Here is a 24,492-nt window from a genome sequence, read left to right as displayed (position 1 = left end):
AGACAATGTATACACAGGATTGTAAAGCAGCCTAAGCTCATTAAGCTAGTAATTGCAAATTGCACAATAAATAGGGCAGCTTGGAATACATAAAAGGCAGGGGATGCCTAACAATACCAGTTACAGCTGCCAACTGAATTAGATACAAAGCTTATCAGAAAGAGGAACAAATCTAATAATAATCAGGGAGTCAGGGACACTTTTTAAAATATTAGTGCTATTAACTTGAGATATTTATAGAATAAAAGAGTATGAATTAATTTAATATTTTGAGTTTTTGCTGTGGGAAGTGAACTGTCATTCAGTGATAGTCACTGATGACAGTCGCTGACATGCAATGCCAAGTGTCAGACAGTGGATGAAGCCAAACAATAATGAATCAGTGTGATCATTTTTCAACTTTGTGGCCTTGTACAAGTAAACTGTTGATGGTAAAGATTCTTAATTTCACAGAGACTTCACCCTGTCTAGAGCTGAACCCTGAAATCATGGCATTACCATGAAGCATTGACATGATTAATAGTACTTGCCACATCAACACTGACAAAAGAATGTATAAAAGAGGAGTATTTTTACTCACCTTTGTACTTCTGACATCTACATTTAGAAAGCAAAATATTCATGTTATCACACAGTTGTCATTTGTCCTGTTACAGTACAAGTTTTGCTGAATGTGATCCTGCAGAAGTTATGATAGCAAAGCATATGAAAGTACAAATAAATGTCTGCAAGAGATGAGTGATTGTATTTTTTCCATTGATGTTCATTACTGCATTGTGCACATTTCATTGCTTTCTGGCAGCATAATGAGAATGTTGACCAATGCCTGGCTGTTGAAGCTTATTTACATTATTGTTAGATTAAGACACTCTTCTCTGCTAATCCTGTTCTATATCCCTGAAATCAGTTTTCATTCCATTCTGTAGTTGTTATTGCCATTGTGTGTGTTGGTGGTGTGTGTGTGTGTGTGTGTGTGTGTGTGTGTGTGTGTGTGTGTGTGTGTGTGTGTGTGTGTGTGTGTGTGTGTGTGGAGATTGTATAGGTCTTTCATTGATCTCATTCAGATATGTTACTAATATTTTAAACAGTGATGCCTGCATAATGATTTTTTTCTGCTCAGTATTACATCAGTTTGCAACCCCTCAGCCTCTGATGTGCTGTGTGATGTGTGTAGTGTCTGATATATTTCTGACATATTTCTTTTTTTTACTTCACTACAGGGATATGGCACCTAAACCAGCAAATAAGGTGTCAGATCCATACAACCCACCATTCTCAGATGCTGAGAATGAATATATTGTCCAGAACTGGCACAGAACCATTTAAGAATTGACAGGTTGATGAGGACATGGTTGATCAGGGTAGTGTGCTTTTCCTACTTGCAAAATGGCAGAATCTCCATCTAGCCTTCATGAGGGTGAAGTACCACACAAGGGTATAATTAGAGGTGCTCAGAAGAGGCATGATTACTGCCCCCGTCTAATATTGGTGGGTCAGTATTTGTAGAGCAATGTGTATGTATGTACCTTTAAGAAGCTATCCAAGGGCTTGCAAAGTGTAGAAATGCTGAGCATGTGCAAGCTAGACAGCCATTTTGTAGTAAGCCTTTGATATGTAAGTATGTATGTATGTAAGGTCTGTCTGTTAGCTGGTTCGTTTGTATTTTATGATGCTACTGTCCATCCTGATGTGTTTCTATATATTAAAGCATCTAAACAAAATACCCTGTATGCTTGTCATCTATGTGAGAGAGAGAGAGAGAGACGAGCAACAGTATCTATTACCCAATGCATGTGCAGGACCATCACGGTGGCACAGACAAGTTCCACCAGGGCCTCAGAAGATTAGTCAGAGCACTGCATGTCATGTATTCTGACACACAAGACTGTATGAACTTGTGTTTGTGACTCCTTGGACCAGGTGAATGACACACGGGACCATGGAGTGACTTTTATGGAACATCTGCAGGGAGACCATTAATATTCATGAGGGCAAAGAGCCAGATTTTAGCCAAAGTGTTCATGGCAGTACCTGATACCAGTTCTGTAGTTGTACTATTTCCACTGCTCCATCAATTGTGGAGTTGTTCACACCCAGATCTGGCAGCCACATGGTCATGGAAATAGCTTTGATGACAGCACATCCAGCAGACATTGTTCATATTCAGGTAGCACTTCAGGTAGAACTTCTAGCCATTGTCAAGGAACTAGCACTGCAACTCCTGGCAGATGAGTGTCCATGGTCGAGGGCATCAACAGTGAACTGAATCCTCTACCATGCATGACTCACACCTATCTAGGATGCCAGGACATAGTGCAAGCAAAACTGCTTTGGCTCTTTTCCTGCAGACCCTTTTACAGCACACCTCATGTTGACCATGCCACCACACACACACACACACACACACACACACACACACACACACACACACACACACACACACACACACACTTCTTTTGTGTCAGGCTTGCCCTCCTGTAACACTACCACCTTGTGTAAGTGATAATGATTTTGTCTTGCCCTTTGCACATCGGTGTGACTTAATGCTACCTATGTCTGCTGCATAGTGTGGACAGCTAATAATTGATTAGTCAATTGCCTGTTATCATCAAGTTATGTACTGAATTTCAGTTTGTTCTCATCTGCTTAAGTTTATAAGGGTTATTAGTTGCAATGCTCATGCTTGCACTAGTATTAGCAGTAGTAGCTGTGGTACAGTATTATTACTTATGTAGTATTGTTTGCTCAGCCTGTAGTGCAGATGATGCTGAGATTGCTCTGGTTTCCTGTGCCTAAAGTATGACTGCTGTTTCTTTACTACTCTTTATTTTATCTGCACATTTCAGCTATGTTCATTAAAGCAGTGATATGTTTAGTGTTCCTCAAATTGTATGGATTAGTAGATTATGTGGTTATTTCATTATTTTAAATAGCAACCTGACTGATATGAGAGAGAAACACATTGAGGGAACTATATCAAATAACTCATTCAGACTCTGTAATGCAACATTTCAGTATTAAAACTGCAATATAGGATTTTGCTTTTACAAACTAACTCTAAGGAAGGTATAATGTTGGTAATAATCATGAGGAAATTTCTTGTGATTGTTTAGCATCACAGAACTAAATACTTAGTCCAGCTATCATGATAATTAAGAGCTCCATGTTTGTTATTATGGTAGATTTGCAAGTTGCTCCTTGTGTTTATTGTTTTTCAGTGTTTGCATGTAAATATTTTAATAGATAATGCTATTCCTCTGTGAGAACTTTATTGTTAAAAACTGTAATAAACTCTGCCATCATTATCTTCTTTCTCTGTGTAAATTTTCTTCCATGCCTGAGAACCATCAGACCCCTTCTAATATTTATCATTAATTAATTAATTAATTAATTAATTAATTTAGTTATTAACATTTGGTAACCAGGAAAAACCGACTGGCTCAGAAACCCATTTTCAGTGGAGGCCTGAGAGAAAAGCTCCTACAGTGATTAAAATAAATTGACAATAACACTAAATATACAACATCATATTATACAGCACTGGATATCTGTAAGAGTACAGTAGGAGATAGAGAATGTACATACTAATTTACATTTTGGAGAGAAAAAATTAACATCACATAAAATACATATTTAGAAAATATAAATAATATGTGGGATAACAGACATTAGAAAAAACAGAAAAAAAACATTTGATAGTTCTGGAGAGGAAGGGTTAATATTTAAGGAAATTAGTGCAAGTGAAAGGAGTAATGAGGGTAGGAGTAAAAGTGATGTTTGAATGTAAGAAAAGTTGTTAGAGAGATTGAGAGATATATTGTGTTAAGAAAGATACGAAATAGTGGGAAAGGCATATAGAAAGAGAGGAAAAGATATGAGGGGGTGAAAGGAGAAAAAATAAAGTTAGTAGTTAGGAGAGGAATGAGGGGAGAGAGACAAAGAAAAATAGGAAGGTGGGGTTAGGTGTTGGTTGTTGTAGGTTGTTGTGAAATGGGTTTTAGCTCCAATAATTCTTCATGCAGGGGCCCTACCTACATTGAGAAAAAGCAAACCACAGAGGCCGTCAACCAGACAGCCATGTAAGAACATGTGCCCCTGCCTGCCTCTCATCTTTCATTTTCAGCTGAGGGAGAAGTATCTTCATCCCAAATCCTGAGGGGGGTCTGGATTCACATTCCCAGACTGTGGATATCCATGTTTCAGGATAGACCCTAATTTGCCAGGCTGGAGAACACAACACACTCTCCTGTTATCAACATATGTTAGACTGTATATAAGCTATAGGGAAATGTTTTCTGGTTTGATTTTAACTTCCACCTCTTCATGGCTGATAAGAGTACTCATATCCCCATGAGGAGCATGTATGCTCCCTCTTGCACATACATATCCCTACACACATGCACTGCCATCAACAACTTGAGAGCACCAAGCCCACATTTCCAGTTCCTGCCTGTATCTTCATCACCTGTAAGCCTCCATTTTCTGGTAACAGTCAGACAGCCAGACAACTTTCCCACTCCAGGGTATCTGAGCAAGCAATGGCCATTCATTCCCATCCTGCCGTCCCTAGTTTGTCCAGCAATATAGCTACAACTGAATCTCAGGTGATCTTGGTTATTGTCAGGGCTTTATCCCTCTAAAGCATGGAGACAGCCCATCTCCATTATTTTTTTAACAATTTCCTTATTGTTTTTCGGTTTTAGTCGTAATCTCTTCCTGAGCACAGTGACATATTTTCAACCTCTCTCTTCCACAAGCATAATATTCCCACTCTACCTTCAAACATGCCATCATTATCCCATAGCCAAAAGTAAGTACATCCAAGAACAGCTGTGATTATAGACCAATATCCACCTACTGCCCTCTTACCAAAACATTTGAAAAACTAAGCTATAAACCGATATTCACACATATAAACTCATATGGCCTCCTATGTGATTGCCAACATGTTTTCCATAATAAATTTAACACAATGACTGTACTGTATACAATTATAAACAAAATCGACTGCAACATGAACAGTGGTCTGCATACAGGTGGTTTATTCATAGACATGATTAAGGCTATTTAGAGCGCTAATCACATTTTCCTTCTTAATAAACTCAAAAGGCTCAACGTTGGACCTAATATTGTCTAATGGTTTCAGGGCTACCTGGAAGACAGAATTAACGTAATAGCAACAACATAACTCTGCTCTTCTCATTATTTATAAATCACATAACCTATGATCCTCCCCACCTCAACATAATTATGTATGCAGACAGCCACTTACTCGTTCATGTTAATAGCTCACCTCAGAGGCTGCAGCAAGCTTTGCAAGAGAAATTCACCTCCCATGGTAGATAGACAACCAAAAACAAATACTAATAAATCCCAACAAATCTAGTATTATCTTATTTGGGACCTCAGTAAAATCTCAGACCTCCCCACTATAGTAGTTACAGATTCAGCCAGCAACATTATTTGAATGACAACTCAACAAAAATATGTAAGTAACTTAAGAGAGCGATACCTCTAATTTACTGCTCGCTTAGACTAGCTCACCTAAAACTATTTTGCAGAATATCCCTCCTCATCTTCACAAGAGCATGATAATCAACTGCTGAAAATGTTTTGTTTCCTAAAGTGGAATACGGCCTTCCTCACTACACTCCAGTACTATCAGATGCACAAATATGAAATGATTGAAAACAAAATTTGGTGCTTTTCCCTAATTTTTAGTTATAATACATACCACTGAAACTTACGCAAAAGACAATATAGGCTAGCAAAACAAAGCAGGACCTTATTAATGCTCAATACACTCATTTTTTTCAAAATGATCATTCTAAGCCAATGTCCAGAATTAAAGAGAAAACTTTAAATAAGATACTCCACTTACACCCTAGAGGGACCCAAGAAGAAGGCCCTTTCCTTACCATACCTATATTTCATACCTGTGATGGTAAAAAAGCATTGTAAAAACGTGGCTCTGCTACATATAATCATCTGCCTCTTAACATAAGGTCACAAAATTCACTTGGAGAATTCAAAGTAAAGCCAAAAAGTTAAATTTAAAAATAAATCTATGAGTAACTGTTTAGAGATGCTAGTTAATCTTAAACATTTTAGACATTATTTAGACTTCCTGTTAGAAACACTAGTTAAACATAAAGGATTTACAATTTCTGTATGTAGACCCTTTTTTGGAATGTAGAGATCACTGTACATATTATAAACAAATATGCATACTGTAAATGATTCATCCAGTCCTGTAAACACTGTAATGGATTGTGTTCAAAAACTGCCTCTGATGTGAACAAAATAATATTACTTTCACTAAGCAGGCATCTTCTTCTCCTGAATAAGTTTTGTTTATATGATGTCTTGTTTGCTTCCTTCTTTCCTTCTGTATAATTCAGCTTACCCATTGTGTAAACCTGATGTGCATCTTTTATAATCTATTTAATTGTCTTAAGGTCTTATATTTGCCAGTTTGTTGTACTGCTTCACTGAAGCTTGGAATTTGGCTGAAAACAGTCTCTGGACCAGTTTACTTGTTGATTTACCAAACTGCAATTAATAGATAAAGAGATAAACAGCTAGACAAATAAATAAATTGATAAAAATGAATGAATGAATACATAAATACATAAAAATCTGACTACTGCATTTGTCATTCTTTCTTCCGTCTCAGGAGGAGTATGTCTTGTTTTTTTTGTTTGTGTTTTTTTTTGTTGTTGTTATTTAACATGCAAAATTTGGATATATGTTTAGAAGATTTTGTGGTTATTGGCTTTAGTCACAATGACAAATGTGTCATATACTTACAGACTTTAATGAAATGATGTTATCATTTGCACATAGCTACAGGTAGTGCACTTAAGTGATAAGTGGTATAAAATAGATAAACAGTGTAAAAGTTTTGTTGACACTACAACTATGGTAGATCTGGATAACAGTGGAAAGTAACATTAACATGTGCTGCAACATCTCACCAATAAATTAAGTTATTATAATTTAGTTTATTGTCATGGATAATGATACCAGTGTCGGTAAAAATAATAATTTCTTAATGAGTACTACATTATCCACCCAATTTCTTGTGAACAGTAAGTGAATTCCTGTAGAAGGCTTTGTCTCACTTACCCTTTCAGTTTAACAAAAGAAAAAGGTGAGCATTAGCATGGGTTTTCTGTTCAAAGGTTTGGGGGTTTGGTCGACCTTGATCCCCTTCCCACCTTCCCAGGATAATCATCAGAGTGACTTTGCTACCACCCAGGAGATATTTTGCAAGTGCTATGACGTTTGCCTGTGTACTGGTGACTGCCTAAATAGATCATCATGAAATGTCATACCTAGAATAAATAGGTATAACATTATGATCTCTTGTTCAACTCATTTGCACCTCTGAGCCTGTGAATTGTCAGTTCTCTAGTAAACCTAAACATATTCTTAAATTCCAGAGCATTTTCTGGAAAATCAAGTTACAATTGTAATACAAGCACAGGGAAGTATCTTGTGAACTCTAAATGTTAATAGTAAGGTACAAACAGCAACATTATCAGTAAAATATGTTTTTATAGTGATAATAGTGTATTCAGTCATCATACGGTAACATACTGTAATACATTCATACATACAGAAATATGTATTTTTTCTCAAGTTTCATACCTTGGAAACTGTACAGATTTAACATATAATGACAGGGCACTTTTGTTCAGCCATTCATGATCTTTCAAATTACAGCAAAAAATCTGTTCTAAATGCATGTTTATTGGGATATTTACAGAGATATGAAAAAGCATGTTCATTTGTATAAATAATGGCATTAAGAAAACCAAATATCTCTTAAGATATGCAAATTATGGCGCTATTAACAAAAACAACAATTTTCTTCAATATCAGTTAAGATTTTACCTGATATCTTGCAATTGTTTATAGATAACACGGTTCTAAAAATATTAGTGGACATACAGAAATATTGTATATATTCACAAATACTAACAAACAACTAATGATATAGCCAGTAAAGTATACAATACAAAGACAATCTGTTTTTTCTGTCTCCCACCATGGCATTTCAAAGCACGGTCATCAAAAACATCATGGCATTTCAAAGCACAGTCATCAAAAACATGTAACTTTTCAGCTATGAAAATATGTCTGTAAATTTGAAAATATAAATAAGAACTAACAAACAGTGAATAATATCTCCACAAAAGAACATCCTTAATTATCAGTTTTGCTGTTGTTTATTTTAACCTACCTTTTGACTTTTCCTATGCCATTTGTCATTAAATCATTTTACAAAGCCAGCCACAAAAGCTGTCACACCATAAGGATCTATCAATATGACTTAATAGCAATAGATGCCAATGATCGGGACAGTACTGCAATCCTGCAATCTCATCTACTGTGTTTCATGTGCCTTATAAAATGACATTCGTTAAAAGGCAATGATTCATAACTCTGTTCTCGCCCAGTCGTCCACTTATTTACCGTCTTTAAGCTTAGCAAATAAAGTGCAACAGACATATATGAAGGCTATGTCTGGAGTTTGACTTCAGTCATGTCTGTTTCTGGGAACTGCTGGTGTGCTTAAGATACTTATTTGCTAGATCAGTTTTGTATCTGGATCACAAGGGCAAAAAGAGAGCATGTTTTCAGTTTATATATATATATATATATATATATATATATATATATATATATATATATATATATATATATATGCTATATTTATATCAATCTATCTATGTATCTATATATCTATACATATATATTCATAGATTCATAGATTCATAGACTTTTACTAGAATAATGACCGGGGGGGGGCCTTTCTAAGCCTAGGCAAGTTTTCCTGAAAGAATAACGATGTCCTGTATCCAAATAGGACTCTGAGGGTCAGGCATTTATAAGCTACTGCCAGGCCCAGTGCAAATTTCCTATTTCCCATCCACTGTTCTAGGTTGTACCTAAACTGGGTAACAGACAAACTCACCTTCACATGGATTGGAAGCCCCTTCCATAGCAGGGGCAGTCTCTGGGATACACAACTGTCTCTCCAGCATGTTCTACTTAAGACAGAGGAAAAATGTAGGTCCCTAGATATTGTATTTCTGATATATATAAATATATATATATATATATATATATATATATATATATATATATATATGTGTGTGTGTGTGTGTGGGGGGGGTCTAGGACTATTCACTGAAAGCACATTTCACTGAAAGTCAAATGACTGTGCACAAATCACTGAAAGCTCAATTCTCTGAAAACTCAATTCACTGAAACATATTTCACTGAAAGTTATATATGGCCTATTCCCCACTGTAGTGCGACCCTGGAGTTAGAATATATAGTAAGGGGGGTATGGGGGGCACCGCCGCCCATATCGGGGGGTGTGGGGGTTATAGTTTGGATATATATCAAGTTCAGAAAAGAGTAATTTATTGGAATTGCAAGTATTCATGTATATAGTTCAAAATATTTAAAATAGGAGGGGGGTTACACCCCCACACCCCCCATATGGGGGGCAGTACCCCCACAGCCCCCTTACTATATATACTAACTCCAGGATCGCACTACAGTGGGGAAAAGGCCATATATAACTTTGAGTGAAATGTGCTTCAGTGAATTGTGTTTTCAGTGAATTGAGCTTTCAGTGAATTGTGAACAGTCATATGTGTTTCGGTGAAATGTGCTTTCAGTGAATAGTCCTAGACCCGTATATATATATATATATATATATATCTATCTATCTATCTATATATATATATATATATATATATATATATATATATATATATATATATATATTAACTTACTTATTTATTTATATTTTATTAAGTCTTTCCTACTGGATACGTATCCCATTTCACTGGGGACATGGAAAGAAATACAAAAACATGTGTACTAGACTAAACAAAATAGTTTAACAAGGTTGTAAAGCAAGTATGATACACCAGCTTTATAAAAATAGTAATACAGGATGATTTCTTAATAAAAAGTGCAATGAAGTGCATAGACCTAAAGTCTTTTTATTGCTTCCTTTATTAGCTCATTAAACAAAGGCTTAGTTAATGCATAAAGTTTTTTTTTTTTTTTTTGCAACAATAGGAACATAAAAAAATGTATCACCCAATTGGCGTGGTTGAGGAAACCAGCCACTATGGTGATAACTGGAAAATGGTTTATTGTCGCAAGTATAGATTCAATAAAGGAGGAGGTGGTGTGACTATATGTTTCATAGAAGATTATTTCAGTAATTTGACTAAACAGTAATAAAGTACTGGAGCTTAAGGCTAACAGTAGTGATAATAATTGACAACTGATGTTGGTTTCTGGAGAAATCCTAATTTAAGTCCAGAAGAAGTTATTTTGTTTAATGAGGAATATGTTTCTTGTCTTGAAAAATCATATCTAATTCCAGTAGATAATTCAAATGTCCTTTGAGACAGGTGGAACAGACTTACCTTCTCTAGCAGAGGTGATCTTAAAGTACTAGACATTATTGTCCTTAACAGATATCATCACTCTGCCAATTTCTTTACCAAAACATGGAATGTTTTTGATGTTGTTCTTACTCATTCCACAAGTACTTTGTCTTATGATGAGTGACTGACTACAGTACATGAACTAGGTGCCTTCTGTACCATTCCATTAATGATGGCCTGGGCTGATTGAGCACAACAGATATTTAGAAAATGCTATCATGTTAACTTTGGCAAACTAAATAAGAGCCTGGCTAGATGAGGTTGGCATAGTGACATAGCAAACTGCTCAGCAGCAGCTTGTTGAAAGAATTCCTCAAACAGGATCATTCAAATCAATAAAAAAAATCATACCAATAAGAAGTTGGGGTCAACTGTTTGGGGTAACAATTTATGTTGCAAGTCAACTGTTGGGGTAACAATTGTCCCCAACAGTTGACCTGCAACATCAATTGTCTGAAAGGCACCAACATTATTGGTAGGTGTACAAATACTTTCCTACCGAGCATAACAGATACATATATACACTAATACAAAACTGTTTACTAATTTTGGTGAGGAGGTGCTTTTAGGAGGAGTTTTAGGATGGAATTGCTAAGATTAATTATTAAAGAGTTGTTTTCCATCTTTTTTAATTTTTATTTCTAATCATGAATTCAATTTAGTCTCGTATACATCTGACAATCACAGTTTTGTTTTGTACAAATATGTCAGGTCTAGATTTGATGCCTCATCTGATAATATTATGCTAGAATTTGGCAATCCTTTTACTAGTAATTATTATAAGATATTGCAAACTTTCCTTAAGGTCTTTTCTAGAAATAGTTAGTCCAATGATCATGTTGGATTTTATTTGTCCAACCATCACTTAAGAGGAAGTCAAGGTTTCCTTGAAAAAAGTGAAAAACTACTCAGCTGTAGATCTTTACAGTCTGCTAGGGCTTTCCTGGTCAAGATGAGGAACTCGCTGACATCTGTGCTAACATACACATTTGAAGTGTCATTACTTAAATGTTTTCTCCTCCAGGCATGGAGGAGAGCATTGTGGTAGTGCAGCAGGCAACTATCATCTAGTGAGTGTAACCAGCACTAATGGCAAATGCTTTTGCCAAGTATTGCTGAAACGGTTTCCACCAAGTATAAGAGAAGTCTCAGATTTACAGCAATATTGGATTACAAGAGAGTGCATTTAATTTACTTTTATAGGGTGATGCTTGATGCAGTGGAAATACGGTTACCAGTTGATGTAGTATATCTCAGTTTACCTAAGATATTTGATATTTTTTTCCCAGATATTGTATTGCAAACACTGCATAGGTTTACTATTGGTAAGTTTATGGTAGAAATGGATAAGGTTAGGCTTCTTATGGTCCCAGTGATTACTTGCCTATGTTCCTCTGCTCCTATGAATGGGTTTAGTGAATGGTCATTTGTGGCCAAAATAAGAAATCATGTAGCTACTCAGTGCTATTTTAACAGAGAGGTTCCCCAGAACTCCATCCTGTAGCCATGTCTAATACATTTGTCTCCACTTTACCTATTAAGAACAAGCCTCCTCAGTGCTCACATTTGCTGATAATGTAAAAGTGGTCAGGCAATAACAAATGCTGATGATTTTGAAAATTTTCAAAGCTAATGTATTATTAGAATGGTCAGTGTTACATTATTTTGATTTCAATATCAAAAAGTGTGCAGTAAAATACTTTGGAAACAATAACAATAACAAATACCTCGTTACATCTTGGCTGAGGTGACTCATTTCTGCAGCCTGACCATCCAAGTGAATAAGCAATGGAATTTTAACATGGGCAGGTCTTATGATATTGTCTATGAGGTAATATAAAATACTCTCAACAGAAAAAGCATTAAGAAGGCAAAATGGCTGACTGTGGAGGTTATAGACATGGCGAGGTACTGGTTCTTCACTTGCTCTATCATTAGGTCTCATTGCTTAAATCTATTCTTCACCTGTACTGCTTATTCACTTGGAATATTATTAAGTTTGTACCCCATTGGGATTAATGTTTTTCTTCTTTTCTTTACATTAACTCTAAACTTTGTAAAAAGAAACTGGTGGTCTAAGCCTCAGTTATCTCCAAGTCTTGTTTTTGCAGACTGTATAAAACTCTTTCATTTTCATGATAAATATAAAGTTAGTCAGAGCTCAAACACTGCTTTACAAAGAGCCAAAGTTCAGAAATAAGAATAAAAGATACATCACATTTTTAACTCAGAGCTCCCTATTAAAGCCCCACAGAAGCATATTGCTCTGTTGTATATTCACCACTCAGAGTGTATAAATTGATATCCCCAGCACACAAACTCCTCAGTGATCTGTTATGGGATTTTTTATTCTGTTCGCGAGGAGACATTGAAACAGTTGGTCGAAAGTTTGTTTGTTAAATTTAACTGTTGAGGCTGCCCACTAAAGTGTGCTAGCCTGTGTAATTGATTTATTACTGTTTCCTGCATTTCTGTGTACTTTCTAACTCAAAAAACAAAAAAAAAAAAAATCCTTGTTTTCCCGCCTTTTCTCAACTAGTTTAGACCAGTATACAGGCTTTGCTGTATTCTGGACTGTGGTGTAGTTCCTGTGTTGTCCATTGCCTTACTTGGATAGAAGGAAGTTTCTTTGCTCACCAGTGGGAGTGGGGAGCCTTGAGCAGCCTATCTGTCCCTGAAGGAGTGACCTCAGCACAAGAGCTTGTAGTAATTGGTCATTTTGGACCATTTCTAGCTCTTTTGAAGTTCCCTGTTTAAAATCCACCTCTGAGCATTTTTTTTCTGGCTATACTACTCAGAAACAGCTCCTTGTGGTCCTGCAGAGTGGTGCTAGCAGCAGAGAACTGAGAAAAGTGACTACTTTCCTGATCTAAGTATTTTTGTTGCTGTTTTACCTAAGCGACCTTCTTTTTCTTACTTTGAACAAGTTTAAACTGCTTTATTACCATTTTTTGCATTGTACATTATCTGCACTTAAGTTACAGTTGGTCAAAAGTTTGTTTGTTAAATTTAACTGTTGAGGCTGCCCACTAAAGTGTGCTTGCCTGTGTAATTGATTTATTACTGTTTCCTGCATTTCTGTGTACTTTCTAACTCAAAAAACAAAAAAAACCCAAAAAAAATCCTTGTTTTCCCGCCTTTTCTCGACTAGTTTAGACCAGTATACAGGCTTTTCTGTATTCTGGACTGTGGTGTAGTTCCTGTGTTTTCCATTGCCTTACTTGGATAGAAGGAAGTTTTATTTGCTCACCAGTGGGAGTGGGGAGCCTTAAGCAGCCTATCTGTCCCTGAAGGAGTGACCTCAGCACAAGAGCTTGTAGTAATTGGTCATTTTGGACCATTTCTAGCTCTTTTGATGTTCCCTGTTTAAAATCCACCTCTGAGCATTTTTTCTGGCTATACTACTCAGAAACAGCTCCTCGTGGTCCTGCAGAGTGGTGCTAGCAGCAGAGAACTGAGAAAAGCGACTACTTTCCTGATCTAAGTATTTTTGTTGCTGTTTTACCTAAGCGACCTTCTTTTTCTTACTTTGAACAAGTTTAAACTGCTTTATTACCTGTTTTTTGCATTGTACATTATCTGCACTTAAGTTACAGTTGGTCGAAAGTTTGTTTGTTAAATTTAACTGTTGAGGCTGCCCACTAAAGTGCGCTAGCCTGTGTAATTGATTTATTACTGTTTCCTGCATTTCTGTGTACTTTTTAACTCAAAAAACAAAAAAAACCCAAAAAAAATATCCTTGTTTTCCCGCCTTTTCTCAACTAGTTTAGACCAGTATACAGGCGTTGCTGTATTCTGGACTGTGATGTAGTTCCTGTGTTGTTCATTGCCTTACTTGGATAGAAGGAAGTTTCTTTGCTCACCAGTGGGAGTGGGGAGCCTTGAGCAGCCTATCTGTCCCTGAAGGAGTGACCTCAGCACAAGAGCTTGTAGTAATTGGTCATTTTGGACCATTTCTAGCTCTTTTGAAGTTCCCTGTTTAAAATCCACCTCTGAGCATTTTTTTCTAACTATACTACTCAGAAACAGCTCCTTGTGGTCCTGCAGAGTGGTGCTAGCAGCAGGGAACTGAGAAAAGCGACTACTTTCCTGATCTAAGTATTTTTTTTGCTGTTTTGCCTAAGCGACCTTCTTTTTCTTACTACGAACAAGTTTAAACTGCTTTATTACCTGTTTTTTGCATTGTACATTATCTGCACTTAAGTTACAGTTGGTCGAAAGTTTGTTTGTTAAATTTAACTGTTGAGGCTGCCCACTAAAGTGCGCTAGCCTGTGTAATTGATATATTACTGTTTCCTGCATTTCTGTGTGCTTTCTAACTCAAAAAACCAAAAAAAAAAAAATCCTTGTTTTCCCGCCTTTTCTCGACTAGTTTAGACCAGTATACAGGCTTTGCTGTATTCTGGACTGTGGTGTAGTTCCTGTGCTGTCCATTGCCTTACTTGGATAGAAGGAAGTTTCTTTGCTCACCAGTGGGAGTGAGGAGCCTTGAGCAGCTTATCTGTCCCTGAAGGAGTGACCTCAGCACAAGAGCTTGTAGTAATTGGTTGTTTTGGACCATTTTTAGCTCTTCTGAAGTTCCCTGTTTAAAATCCGCCTCTGAGCATTTAACCCGAAATTTTATTTGTTTGCTTTTTCCTTTTCATTCCTTTTATGGGGAAATTTTTTTCTTAATGTGCCTTGGCCCTGGGGGAAAGGGTGAAAAATTGATTGGGTTTTTTTTCTTTTACCTAAAACCCAAAACTTTACTTTTTCTTTTCCCTTTTTGATTCCCTGTTAAACATGGGGTTTTTTTTTTCCTTTTTAAAAGGGTTTTTGCTAAGATAAAATTTTCCCTTTTTGTCTTTTAATAAACAACAAAACCTTGTTTTTTTTTAAAATTTTTCCCTTTTTTCTTTTTATTAGTTTTTTTATAATTTTTTAAAATTTGGAAGTTTTTGCTCCCAAAAGGGGTTGCACTTTCTTCTATTTGCCTTAAAAACCTTTTTATTAAAAATTTTTGGCTTTTTCCTTTTTTTTAAAAAACTTCTAATTTGGGTTGGTTTTTGAATTTTTTGGGTGCCCAAAACCCTTTTTCCCTTTTAAAAATTTCTTTTTTCCCTCAACAATAAAAACCTGTTTTTTTTGGCATTTGGGCATTACTTTTGTTAATTTGAGTTTTTTGCATTTCTTTGAAAAGTTTCTGTTTATGGTTTAGTTGAAACTGGTTTCTAATGACAAAAAGTTTTTTTTGTTTTCCCCTTTTTTGGTTTATTTTTTCCTTTTCTTTCTTAGAAAAAAATTTTTTTGGGTTTTATTAGGCCATTCCTTGGGGTTTTTTAAATTTTGTTTTTCTTCTACTTTAAAAAAAAAATTTTCCTTTTCGCTTTCCAAAGCTGGGGTGGTTGGTTTTAATTCTATTGAAAGGGTTTTCCCTTCCCTTTTTAAATTAAATTCTTGGGTTCCCAAAACTGAAATTCATTTATTTTTTTTTTTAAACCCCTTTTTTCGTTAAATTTTTGTTTTATTGTACCTAAAAACCAAATTTTTTTTTACTTTCCCTTTAACTTGAAATTTAATTGTTTCTTTTTATTCTACTAAAAAAATTTGTTTTTGAATTAACTTAGGGGCGTGTATTGTTTTCTTCTTTTGGTTCCTTTTAAAAAAAATTTTTCCCTTTTCCCAAAAACTCCGGTTTGTTGTTTTCCCCCTTTCTGTTTAAAATTTTTTTTTTTTTTCCCGAAATTTCCCAAGGGGCAAAACAAATTTTTGGAAATTTTTTTTTTCCCAAATCCCTTTTTTTCGTTTAATTTTAACTTTGCTTTTTCTACAAAAAAAAAATTTTGTTTTTTTGCTTTAAAGATTTTTATTTAATTTGCTTTTCTTTCTTAAAGAAATTCTTGTCCCTTTTGAATTAATTTAGTTTTTGGGTTTTGGGTTTGTTTTTTTCCCCTTTGGATTTTTAAAAAAAACCTTGCCCTTTTTTGGGGAAAATTTTCTTTTGATTTTTTTTTTCTTTTCTTATTAAAGAAGTTTTTTCTTTAGGGACTAAAGGCTATTCCTGTCAAATTTTTTTTTTTTACCTTTTCTCTTTTTAAAAATTTTTTATTTTACTTTTTAAAAAAAAAAAATTTTTTTGTGGTGCCAAAAGGAGTATTTATTGTTTTTTCTGTTTTCTTAAAAAATTTCTTTTGGGTTTAAATTTACGTTTGCTTGGTATCGACGGTTAGTTGTTTTTTGAATTTGTTTAAAATTTTTAATTTTGGGTTTTCCTTTTAAAAACCCCCAAAATTTGGTTTGACATTTAAATTTTTTTCTGTTTCTTTAACGTTTAAGACTGGTTTGATTTTAAAATGAAAATACTTCAAGTTTTTTTAAACTTTTTTCACTTTAAGTTCCCGTTTATTTCCCTTTTTCATTTTTGCTTTAAAAAAAAAATTTTTTTATTTTTTTTTTTTTTTTTTTTTTTTTTTTTTTTTTTTTTTTTTTTTCTTTTTGTTGTTTTTTTTTTTTTTTTTTTTTTTTTTTTTTTTTTTTTTTTTTTTTGTTTTTTGTTTTTTTTTTTTTTTTTTTTGTTTTTTTTTTTTTTTTTTTTTTTTTTTTTGTTGTTTTTTTTTTTGTTTTTTTTTTTTTTTTTTTTTTTTTTTTTTTTTTTTTTTTTTTTTTTTTTTTTTTTTTTTTTTTTTTTTTTTTTTTTTTTTTTTTTTTTTTTTTTTTTTTTTTTTTTTTTTTTTTTTTTTTTTTTTTTTTTTTTTTTTTTTTTTTTTTTTTTTTTTTTTTTTTTTTTTTTTTTTTTTTTTTTTTTTTTTTTTTTTTTTTTTTTTTTTTTTTTTTTTTTTTTTTTTTTTTTTTTTTTTTTTTTTTTTTTTTTTTTTTTTTTTTTTTTTTTTTTTTTTTTTTTTTTTTTTTTTTTTTTTTTTTTTTTTTTTTTTTTTTTTTTTTTTTTTTTTTTTTTTTTTTTTTTTTTTTTTTTTTTTTTTTTTTTTTTTCAAAAAAAAAAAAAAAAAAAAAAAAAAAAAAAAAAAAAAAAAAAAAAAAAAAAAAAAAAAAAAAAAAAAAAAAAAAAAAAAAAAAAAAAAAAAAAAAAAAAAAAAAAAAAAAAAAAAAAAAAAAAAAAAAAAAAAAAAAAAAAAAAAAAAAAAAAAAAAAAAAAAAAAAAAAAAAAAAAAAAAAAAAAAAAAAAAAAAAAAAAAAAAAAAAAAAAAAAGAAAAAAAAAAAAAAAAAAAAAAAAAAAAAAAAAAAAAAAAAAAAAAAAGGGGAGAAAAAATTTATAAAAAAAAAAAAATAAAAAAAAAAAACAAAAAAAAAAAAAAAAAAAAAATAATTGGTCATTTTGGACCATTTTTAGCTCTTCTGAAGTTCCCTGTTTAAAATCCACCTCTGAGCATTTTTTTCTGGCTATACTACTCAGAAACAGCTCCTCGTGGTCCTGCAGAGTGGTGCTAGCAGCAGAGAACTGAGAAAAGTGACTACTTTCCTGATCTAAATATTTTTTTTGCTGTTTTACCTAAGAAACCTTCTTTTTCTTACTTTGAACAAGTTTAAACTGCTTTATTACCTGTTTTTTGCATTGTACATTATCTGCACTTAAGTTACAGTTGGTCGAAAGTTTGTTTGTTAAATTTAACTGTTGAGGCTGCCCACTAAAGTGTGCTAGCCTGTGTAATTGATTTATTACTGTTTCCTGCATATCTGTGTACTTTCTAACTCAAAAAAAAAAAATAAACAAAAAAAAATCCTTGTTTTCCCACCTTTTCTCGACTATTTTAGACCAGTATACAGGCTTTGCTGTATTCTGGACTGTGGTGTAGTTCCTGTGTTGTTCATTGCCTTACTTGGATAGAAGGAAGTTTCTTTGCTCACCAGTGGGAGTGGGGAGCCTTGAGCAGCCTATCTGTCCCTGAAGGAGTGACCTCAGCACAAGAGCTTGTAGTAATTGGTTGTTTTGGACCATTTCTAGCTCTTTTGAAGTTCCCTGTTTAAAATTCACCTCTGAGCATTTTTTTCTGGCTATACTACTCAGAAAGAGCTCCTCGTGGTCCTGCAGAGTGGTACTAGTAGCAGAGAACTAAGAAAAGCGACTACTTTCCTGATTTAAGTATTTTTTTTGCTCTTTTACCTAAGCAACCTTCTTTTTCTTACTTTGAACAAGTTTAAACTGTTTTATTACCTGTTTTTTGCATTGTACATTATCTGCACTTAAGTTACAGTTGGTTGAAAGTTTGTTTGTTAAATTTAACTGTTGAGGCTGCCCACTAAAGTGCGCTTGCCTGTGTAATTGATTTATTACTGTTTCCTGCATTTCTGTGTACTTTCTAACTCAAAAAACAAAAAAGACAAAAAAAATATCCTTGTTTTCCCGCCTTTTCTCGACTAGTTTAGACCAGTATACAGGCTTTACTGTATTCTGGACTGTGGTGTAGTTCCAGTGTTGTCCATTGCCTTACTTGGATATAAGGAAGTTTCTTTGCTCACCAGTGGGAGTGGGGAGCCTTGAGCAGCCTTGTAGTAATTGGTCGTTTTGGACCATTTCTAGCTCTTTTGAAGTTCCCTGTTTAAAATCCACCTCTGAGCATTTTTTTCTGGCTATACTACTCAGAAGCAGCTCCTCGTGGTCCTGCAGAGTGGTGCTAGCAGCAGAGAACTGAGAAAAGCGACTACTTTCCTGATCTAAGTATTTTTTTTTTTTTGCTGTTTTACCTAAGCAACCTTCTTTTTCTTACTTTGAACAAGTTTAAACTGCTTTATTACCTCTTTTTTACATTGTACATTATCTGCACTTAAGTTACAGGTGGTCGAAAGTTTGTTTGCTAAATTTAACTGTTGAGGCTGCCCACTAAAGTGCGCTAGCCTGTGTAATTGATTTATTACTGTTTCCTGCATTTCTGTGTACTTTCTAACTCAATAAACAAAAAAAACAAAAAAAATATCCTTGTTTTCCCGCCTTTTCTTGACTAGTTTAGACCAGTATACAGGCTTTGCTGTATTCTGGACTGTGGTGTAGTTCCTGTGTTGTCCATTGCCTTACTTGGATAGAAGGAAGTTTCTTTGCTCACCAGTGGGAGTGGGGAGCCTTGAGCAGCCTATCTGTCCCTGAAGGAGTGACCTCAGCACAAGAGCTTGTAGTAATTGGTCGTTATGGACCATTTTTAGCTCTTCTGAAGTTCCCTGTTTAAAATCCGCCTCTGAGCATTTTTTTCTGGCTATACTACTCAGAAACAGCTCCTCGTGGTCCTGCAGAGTGGTGCTAGCAGCAGAGAACTGAGAAAAGCGACTACTTTCCTGATCTAAATATTTTTTTTGCTGTTTTACCTAAGCGACCTTCTTTTTCTTACTTTGAACAAGTTTAAACTGCTTTATTACCTGTTTTTTGCATTGTACATTATCTGCACTTAAGTTACAGTTGGTTGAAAGTTTGTTTGTTAAATTTAACTGTTGAGGCTTCCCACTAAAGTGTGCTAGCCTGTGTAATTGATTTATTACTGTTTCCTGCATTTCTGTGTACTTTCTAACTCAAAAAACAAAAAAAAAAAAAATCCTTGTTTTCCCACCTTTTCTCGACTAATTTAGACCAGTATACAGGCTTTGCTGTATTCTGGACTGTGGTGTAGTTCCTGTGTTGTCCATTGCCTTACTTGGATAGAAGGAAGTTTATTTGCTCACCAGTGGGAGTGGGGAGCCTTGAGCAGCCTATCTGTCCCTGAAGGAGTGACCTCAGCACAAGAGCTTGTAGTAATTGGTTGTTTTGGACCATTTCTAGCTCTTTTGAAGTTCCCTGTTTAAAATCCACCTCTGAGCATTTTTTTCTGGCTATACTACTCAGAAACAGCTCCTCGTGGTCCTGCAGAGTGGTGCTAGTAGCAGAGAACTGAGAAAAGCGACTACTTTCCTGATCTAAGTATTTTATTTTTGCTCTTTTACCTAAGCAACCTTCTTTTTCTTACTTTGAACAAGTTTAAACTGCTTTATTACCTGTTTTTTGCATTGTACATTATCTGCACTTAAGTTACAGTTGGTCGAAAGTTTGTTTGTTAAATTTAACTGTTGAGGCTGCCCACTAAAGTGCGCTTGCCTGTGTAATTGATTTATTACTGTTTCCTGCATTTCTGTGTACTTTCTAACTCAAAAAACAAAAAAGACAAAAAAAATATCCTTGTTTTCCCGCCTTTTCTCGACTAGTTTAGACCAGTATACAGGCTTTGCTGTATTCTGGACTGTGGTGTAGTTCCAGTGTTGTCCATTGCCTTACTTGGATAGAAGGAAGTTTCTTTGCTCACCAGTGGGAGTGGGGAGCCTTGAGCAGCCTTGTAGTAATTGGTCGTTTTGGACCATTTCTAGCTCTTTTGAAGTTCCCTGTTTAAAATCCACCTCTGAGCATTTTTTTCTGGCTATACTACTCAGAAGCAGCTCCTCGTGGTCCTGCAGAGTTGTGCTAGCAGCAGAGAACTGAGAAAAGCGACTACTTTCCTGATCTAAGTATTTTTTTTTTTTGCTGTTTTACCTAAGCAACCTTCTTTTTCTTACTTTGAACAAGTTTAAACTGCTTTATTACCTCTTTTTTACATTGTACATTATCTGCACTTAAGTTACAGTTGGTCAAAAGTTTGTTTGTTAAATTTAACTGTTGAGGCTGCCCACTAAAGTACGCCAGCCTGTGTAATTGATTTATTACTGTTTCCTGCAGTTCTGTGTACTTTCTAACTCAATTAACAAAAAAAAACAAAAAAAATATCTTTGTTTTCCCGCCTTTTCTTGACTAGTTTAGACCAGTATACAGGCTTTGCTGTATTCTGGACTGTGGTGTAGTTCCTGTGTTGTCCATTTCCTTACTTGGATAGAAGGAAGTTTCTTTGCTCACCAGTGGGAGTGGGGAGCCTTGAGCAGCCTATCTGTCCCTGAAGGAGTGACCTCAGCACAAGAGCTTGTAGTAATTGGTCATTTTGGACCATTTCTAGCTCTTATGAAGTTCCCTGTTTAAAATCCACGTTTGCGCGGCTTTGCGCGATTGTGCGCATAGCGCAGCGCCAGTTATACAGGCTTAAATTATTCCTCGCTCCGCCAAGTCTGCACTTCAGTTTTTCCCTTAAGAAAGCTCTACTTTCAACAAAATCAGTCTATTTGCTATATTATAAGCCTAACACTTGCTCCTAAAACCTTTCTTTCAAGTGAAGCACCCTTAAACTAAAGTAAGCACTACATCCACCTACAACCTGTGTTAATACCCACTTCCCTTCAAAGTCCTCTCTGACCCAGTTTCCCATCACTACCTTATACTATTCTGGCATGTCGAGTGGTATATTACTGACGTCATCTCCAGTTCAGCTGGTTAATCTGGGAATCCTGAGACAATGTTACAATTGTCTCATGTACACAGACAACCCTCTCCTCCTCCCAACAAACACAAACACATGTGAGAGATGCAACTATGTAGCCAAACTGGAGGCTGATCTCTCTCAACTCAGGACCAGCAAGACCAGACATGAGGAGAAGGTAACCACACACACAACAAACCCAGTCTCACATAAACCAACCACAACTGCAAACCAAACACTTAAAAACACAAAGACATACTCAGAGGCTCTAATAAAAACTTACCAAAACAACAGAGGCTCCCAAAGCAGACATCCAAGAAACCACCACCTCAAAACACAGCACATGCAACACATAGTTCACTAAGTCATTGTGCCAAACAATCACAGCCCTTAAGGCGAAACACCATGCCTGATACACTAGTAATAGGTGACTCTATAGTCAGACACACTGATGATCTGCTTACCAGGCTGAACAAGGAGAGGGTAATGGTGAGTTGCCTGTCGGGTGCTAGGATCCGCCACATAAAACAAGCACTCAGGTCACTCCAAAGCAAGTACAAATATGACTCCATCATTGTCCATGCCGGTGTGAATTACCTGAGACGTACCTCCTTGGAATACATGAAAAGAGACATAGAGAAGCTCTCTGATTATGTAGCCCAGGCCGGTATGACCCTGACCCTGAGCAGCATCTTGCCCTCACCAAGAATGATGCCACAATACAAAGACAAGATGATCAGCTTTAATAATTGGCTCAATTACTGGTGTCATTCTAGGGGGATCCAATGTCTGTCTGCTTGGGATGACATGCTGGACAAGCCACACTGCTTCGCAAGGGACAGCTTGCACCTGTCAGCACTGGGCTTCAGGATATTGGCTAAGGCTCTTGCCAACCCCATAGTGCCTTTTTTAGGCAAGGCTCAAAAGACAAACCCACCACCTTAGAAAACAAAAAAGGAAAAAAACTAAGGGTAATGCTGCTCAATGCCAGAAGTCTAAATCTCAAGATGCAGGCTCTCGAAGCACTCCTCAGTATGGAGAGCATCGATGTCTGTGCAGTAACTGAAACCTGGTTCAAGGCTCCTGAGAGCACACCAGCCCTACCAGGTTATACCTCGTATCATGCATTTCGGCCCCCAAACTTGGGCCGAACCACAAAGGGAGGGGGAGTGTCCATATGCATTAAAGACACCCACACCTCCAGGTTAGTGGCAAAGCACGAAGCATCGGACACCATCCATGTGTAACTAACCATAGGCAAAACTGCTATACAACTTGTAGCATGCTACAGACCACCCTCTCAATCTCAGGAACTCCATTCAGCCTTCCTGAAGACACTGGAGGACATGAATGTCTCACCAAATACCATCATATTGGGAGACTTCAACTACCCAAACATAGACTGGGTGCATTATTCAAGCCCTAACACCCTAGCCCAAAGGTTCCTGGAATTCATCAACTCAAATGCGATGGAACAACTAGTTACCTCCCCCACAAGGGGAGATAATAGACTTGACCTGATCATCACAAACATGGGGACAAAATGCTCAACACCGGAAGTATACCCCTCACTAGTGAGATCAGACCACAAACTAATGACCCTAGATATTCATATCCCACCTCCACCCCCAGCACAAAAGACCACAGTGAGAAACTTCTCAAAAGCCAACTTTACACTCCTTAAGACTGAAATGGTATCCTTCAAGCCCCCTGGGCCAGTGGAAACCACATCCCACACTGCTGAATCCTTCATAAATGCTTTGTACGGACATCTCCAAGAATGCATGGATCATGCAATCCCAAATAAAACCAAGACCCTTTCCACCAAAGGCAGGCATCCTATCTGGTGGACCCCAGCCATAAACAAACTTTATAACAAGAGAAGGAAGTGACTGCAAGACAGAGCAAAATCCCATAAAGGGAAGGCATCTCTGATCAGCACTAGCAAAAAACTACGCTCGCTCATAAAATCATCCAAGGCCAACTTTGAGAGAAAAATCGCTAAGGACACTAAAGATAACCACAAGGCCTTCTTCAGCTATGTTAGAAACCTGGGAAGAAACCCTCAGATATGCTCAGAGTCAGTTCATAATGGCCAGAAATACAGTGAACCCACAAATATTGCCAACATACTTGCAGACAGGTTCAGTGCAAATTTCTCCCCTCCCTCACCCCCAAAAGATGAAATATTTATCCCAGCTGAATGCAACCTCCTTGACATCTCAGATGTCCAGGTGAGAGCTGCTCTCAGCAAAGCTAAAAATACAGCATCAATGGGACCTGACGGTGTCCTGGGTTGCATGCTACGTGAACTCCTAGAGGAGTTAAACCTGCACATAAGAATGCTGTTTAATCTTAGCCATACTACAGGATATGTACCTGAACACTGGCGTACAGCAACAGTGGTCCCACTCCACAAAGGAGGCACCTCTACAGAAAGTACTGGAAACTACCGCCCCATAAGCTTAACCAGCCTGGTCTGCAAAGCTATGGAAAGGATCATTATGGAAGTCATAAACAAAGACATTGGGGACCTACAGACAATTGACCCTACCCAGTTCGGCTTTGTAAAAGGCAGATCCTGCCTTTTGAACCTGGTGGACTTTTTTGAAACAGTCACTAGAGCCATTGATGAGGGCAAAGCAGTTCATACAGCCTACCTGGACCTGGCAAAAGCCTTCAACACAATACCCCACTCAGGCATCATAGACAAGCT

Source organism: Protopterus annectens, chromosome 3.part0 (genome assembly GCF_019279795.1).
Source record: "Protopterus annectens isolate FY-2018-M chromosome 3.part0, PAN1.0, whole genome shotgun sequence".
Taxonomy (NCBI): domain Eukaryota; kingdom Metazoa; phylum Chordata; order Ceratodontiformes; family Protopteridae; genus Protopterus; species Protopterus annectens.
Note: the sequence above shows the minus strand (reverse complement) of the source record.